Genomic DNA, 5,627 nt, shown 5'->3' with positions numbered 1-5,627 from the left:
GGAATATAATTTTTTGTCATCCTAAATGATTTAGGCAAAAAAAAATTCGGGAAAAAAAATCTTTAATTTCGTTCATATGAACGTTCGTAACTTCAAGTACATGTAGTGGCAGAACACCTCGGTCGAATATCAAAAAACCACCCCTAATAAAATGAACTTGTATTAATTTCGAACTGAATTAGACATTTCGTAGAATTTTGGGAACTTATTAATTAGGGGTGGGTTTTTGGTTTTCGAGCGAGGTTTTTAGCACCAGCATTATTCGGGAAAACAAAAGGGGTAATTTTGCAGGATGTTAAACACCCAAGTTTTTTTACCCTTTGTCTGTTTTTGTCCATTTTCCGAATTTTCAAAAATTGGATTTCATTAAGGGTGGTTTTTTGGTATCCGACCGAGATGTTTGGTCAGTACCATAATTGGGTGGATGCTTTTTATTAATTTTCTAGGCTACGAAATAATCGTAAATGTATTACCTTTAAACTGAATTCGACATTTCCTATAATGTTGGGAACTCATTATTAGGGGTGGGTTTTCGGTTTTCGAGCGAGGTTTCTTACCACCAGTATTAGTCGGGGGAACAAAAGTGGTAATTTTCCAGGACGTTAAACACCCAACTTTTTATTACCCATTGCCTGTTTTTGTCGATTTTCCGAATTTTCAAAAACTGGATTCCATTAGCGGTGGTTTTTTGGTATCCGACGGAAATATTCTGCCACTACCATGATTAGGGGGATACTTTTTATTAATTTGCTGAGCTATTAAATGATCGTATATGTTTTAATTTCGAAATGAATTGAACATTTACCAGAATTTTGGGAACTTATTAATTAGGGGTGGGTTTTCGGTTTTCAAGCGAGGTTTTTTACCACAAGCATTAATCGGGGGAACAAAAGGGGTAATTTTTCAACGTTAAACATCCAACTTTTATTTCCCTTTGCCTGTTTTTGTCGATTTTCCGAATTTTTAAAAATTGGATTTCATTAGGGGTAGTTTTTTGATATTCGACCGAGATGTTCGGCCAGTGCCATAATTAGGGATATTCCTTGTATGATTTTTCTAGGCTATGAAATGATCGTCAAAGTATTACCTTTAAACTGAATTGGACCTTTCCTAGAATTTTGGGAACTTATTAATTAGGGGTGGGTTTTTGGTTTTCGAGCGAGGTTTTTAGCACCAGCATTATTCGGGAAAACAAAAGGGGTAATTTTGCAGGATGTTAAACATCCAACTTTTTATTACCCATTGCCTGTTTTTGTCGATTTTCCGAATTTTCAAAAACTGGATTCCATTAGGGGTGGTTTTTTGGTATCCGACCGAGATGTTCGGCCAGTGCCATAATTAGGGAGATGTCTTTTATGATTTTTCTAGGCTATGAAATGATCGTGAAAGTATTACCTTTAAACTGAATTGGACCTTTCCTAGAATTTTGGGAACTTATTAATTAGGGGTGGGTTTTCGGTTTTCGAGCGAGGTTTCTTACCACAAGCATTAGTCGGTAAAACAAAAGGGGTAATTTTTCGGGACGTTAAACACCCGACTTTTTATTACCTTCTGGCTGTTTTTGTCGATTTTACTCATTTCAAATATCGTTTATCGTAGGGGTGGTTCTTAGGGGTTCGAACGAGGTTTCTCAACACCAAAAAATTTCGTCTGGTGTTGATTCCGTACGGTCGGACTTATTACTCTCTTAAATATATATTAACTTTATCGACTTTGTCGTCGACTTTTCTGTCGCATCTACAAAAATCACGTTAGGGGTTGCTAGACAACCCCTAAATAAATAATTTGGCAATATTTTTGCATGAAATGCGTTTTAAGATTGCCAAAACAATTTCAACCAAAAAAAATCGTAAAAAAAAATGTTTTTTGTCGTTCAAATGAACGTTCTAAACTTTGCGGTCATAAAAATATAAATGAATCTAACCATTAACCTTATTTTTCTTACTTTCTAGTAATACATAAATACAAAAAACGCAATGCAATAAAGAATACAATCATAAAAATAAATACTTAAGTTCTGTTGCTGCTTGACGAAGTATTACTTTCATCAGATTCGGAACCACCCTTTCTTTTTTGACTTTTTACTTTAGGTGTGATCTTCGAATCTGTAACAGACATAATATATTAGACTATAAGCAAAGATTTTGAACTACAAATTTCTAAAGCTATAAATATCTTTCAAATAGCTCACAAATGTGACTTTAATTATTTTATATCACTCCATTAACTTTAAGATCAAAGGAGAAATTTCAGTGGAGAAAAACTCCAATAGAAATTAATCTAACCGATACCTTTCTTTTTATTACTTTTCATTTGGGTATTCTACTTTTTAGAAGCAGAAACAACATCTCGTGTATCTTGCAATCCCAAATTATCGAGCTCAAGTGATGAAGAACCTGAAAATCACCAAGGTTTTAAAAATTAAAATATATACTTGAAATACAATGTAGTTAAGAATATATAATAAAAAACTTGAAGATCTATCTCTGTCTGATGAAGTATTGCTGTTATCAGATTCGGATCCTCTCTTTTTTCCCCAGTTTTTTCTTTACCCGAGATTGTTGAATCTGTAACAGACATGACATATAATGGCTTATTAGCAAATATTTATTACTGCACATTCTTAAAGCTATACATATTTTCCAAACATCTAAAAAATAAGTGTTTGAAAATTTTATAATTTAGCGTGCAAACTTCTTTGAAGCGGATTCATAGTTTCAGTTGGGTGGTTTTAACAAAAAGCAGCAGCAGAACAACGTGGGTGTTATGATTAGCTGTATGATCAAGAAATAAAAAATACTTAAATTTTTTACAAATCAACAGACAATTTTATTTTAATTTTTATTTCTGGATCCTTAAGCCTATAACTTTCGTCGACATTAAATGAAGTTTATTGGATTCGACAGACAGTTCGATAGAAAATAAGAATTTTGTAAATAAACTTCAGTATCTAATATTTTTACAATTTTTTTTTTTCCAAGCGGTTCGGAAAGCGAAAATATTTGGTAGACATTCACTAAATTTCTGTAAACGGTGGACAGAACCTGATTTTTTATATAAGTAGTTTTCATCTTTTATCAATTTAATGTCTTAATTTTCTTTACTTATAATGTATTGATTGTAGAAATTAATATCAAAAGACTTTGTAAAAACAAATAGTTAACTGAAAGAATACATAACCTCTATTTGCCTCCTCGTGCGCTTGACTGTCGATTTGCCCACATCTTTGATTTAGATTAATCTTTAATTATTGCAAGGTCTTTCAATAATATTGTATTTCTATAACCTTGCATTTATTACAAAGAATTAGTTACTTACCTTTCTTAACTGCTTTATCCAAGTTGTAGTTAAAGTTAATTCCTCACGAAATTAAAATTTGTCAACACTATGTAAAACACGCCACGCGATCGCAGATCTTTGACGCCGCTCAATTCGAAAATTCAAGTCGAAACATAAATCAGGCCGATAAGCAGTGGTGTAAACACTATACCGGGAGGCCCTGCATTGCAGTAGAATCTCTATAGCTTCCAGGAATCCTCTTAACTCAGCAGAAAAAAATTAGAAAAATGCAAATATTTTTATTTTTTGTTTTGTCCAGCAAATGTAAGTACAAAATTTTGATCTTTGTACTTATAAATAAACCCATTGAGTAATTTTGAGCGAGGTCCTACACAATTTAGTTATGCTACTGCTAGAAAACGGCGCGGTAGTGCAGTTTCTTGTCTCTGCGTCTGAATTTCGTCTTCGCGCGATTGTTAGTCTCGAAGGATCGCGGTCTCAACCTTTTGATTCTTTACGAAATTACGAAGCTAACTTCATCTCACAAGGTTCCAAGCTTAAAAACAGAGAGCAGAACACAGTATCTGGTATACGGTACTCTAATACGCTTGTTATAAAATAATACTGTAATCATATAGTTATAATATACTAAATAATCATCTGTGAACGGTGTCTGTAAATTCACAAATCTCAGTGCAGTACTATTGACTACAGTTATAGAAAACCTAAAATTATAGCGAAGCATTTATAAGATGTAATTCATGTTATTTTATTTTACTCAACGTAACTAAGAAATTTGTATAAATTTTCAGTAAAACAAATCACTGAGACTAACTTTTCACAAATCCACACCACCTTTAAAGACGTGGTCAGTACCAAGTTAGTACCACGCCAAGGCTCGGTAGAATTCTCAAGTCGATTTCTAACCAGCACACGAACTTAGTACTGGTTCAGTATTAAGTCAGTCCCAAGCCAACCCTCGGCAGAACTCGCAAGTCGGTTGCTAATCAGCACATGAACTTAGCACTGGTTCAGTACTAAGCCAGTACCGAGCCAATGCTCGGCAGAACTCTTAAGTCTGTTGCTAATCAGCACATGGATTTAGTACTGGTTCAGTACTGAGCCAGTACTAAGCTAACCCACGGCAGAACTCTCAAGTCGGTTGCTAAACAGCACGTACACTCAATACTGGTTTAGTACTGAGCCGGTACCGGGCCAAACTTCGGTAAAAGTCCCAAGTCGGTTGATAACCAGCACATGGACTCAATACTGGTTCAGTACCAAACCAGTACCGAGCCAACCCTCGGCAGAACTTCTAAGTCTGTTGCTAACCAGCACATGGAATTAATACTGGTTCAGTACCAAGCATGTACCCGCCAACGCTCGGCAGAACTCCTAAGTCTGTTGCTAACCAGCACATGGAATTAACACTGGTTCAGTACCAAGTTAGTACCAAACCAACGCTCGCCAGAACTCGCAAGTCGGTTGCTAACCAGCACATACACTTAGTACAGGTTCAGTACTAAGCCAGTACCGAGTCAACCCTCGGCAGAACTCTCAAGTCTGTTGCTGACCAGCACATGAACTTAGAACTGGCTTAGTACTAAGCCAGTACCGAGCCAACCCTCGGCAGAACTCTCAAGTCGGTTTCTAAACAGCACATAGACTCAATACTGGTTTGGTACTGAGCCAGTACCAGGCCAACTCTCGGTAAAAGTCCCAAGTCGGTTGATATCCAGCACATGGACTCAATACTGGTTCAGTTGTAAACCAGTACCGAGCCAACCCTCGGCAGAACTCTCAAGTCGTTTGATAACTGGCACATGGACTTAGTACTGGTTCAGTACCATGACAGTACCACGCCGACGCTCGGCACAACTCTAAGTTTGTTGCTAACCAGCACATGAACTTAGTACTGGTTCAGTACTAAGCCAGTACCGATCCATCCCTCGGAAGAACTCTCTATTTGGTTGCTAACCAGCACATGGTGCTAATATGCAGTACTGGCATTACTTCTCGATGACAACTGGCGCAGCACTATGCCACCTGGGTGCACTTAGTTTTTTTTTTGAATGTATTAAGATCAGTTAATGTCGTTCAAAAACATTCACTCAAAAATTTTTTTGGTTAATTCGATCAGAATTCTGATTAAATATGCCCTTACTATATTGTTTCCCGTTCAAGTAATCAGAATTCTGTCTGTTGTAACCAGAAAAGATAGTAAGGGCATATTTAACCAGAATCCTGGTTAACCCTTAAACGGCCAAAACGCCACTACCGGTACACTGCTTTTCAACGGCCAATAACTAAGACTATTCGACACTAGAAAAAATTGAGACACATATATT

General features: G+C 36.2%; 1 protein-coding gene and 1 long non-coding RNA gene across 5 annotated transcripts in view; both read left to right on the top strand.

Moving 5' to 3' along the window:
- LOC117182183 overlaps positions 1-2,392 on the top strand; it is a 16,412-nt gene extending 14,020 nt beyond the window's left edge. The window contains exon 3 of the long non-coding RNA XR_004468280.1: positions 2,334-2,392. This is a non-coding gene — a long non-coding RNA (uncharacterized LOC117182183). The remainder of the gene's footprint in view (positions 1-2,333) is intronic.
- The window catches only part of LOC117182181 (RNA-binding protein fusilli), a 141,491-nt gene that overhangs the window by 50,215 nt on the left and 85,649 nt on the right, over positions 1-5,627 (top strand). The gene's annotated exons all lie outside the window — the stretch shown is intronic.

This window comes from Belonocnema kinseyi, chromosome 10 (genome assembly GCF_010883055.1).
Source record: "Belonocnema kinseyi isolate 2016_QV_RU_SX_M_011 chromosome 10, B_treatae_v1, whole genome shotgun sequence".
In the NCBI taxonomy this organism is placed as follows: domain Eukaryota; kingdom Metazoa; phylum Arthropoda; class Insecta; order Hymenoptera; family Cynipidae; genus Belonocnema; species Belonocnema kinseyi.
This window is presented reverse-complemented; position numbering and strand designations above follow the sequence as displayed.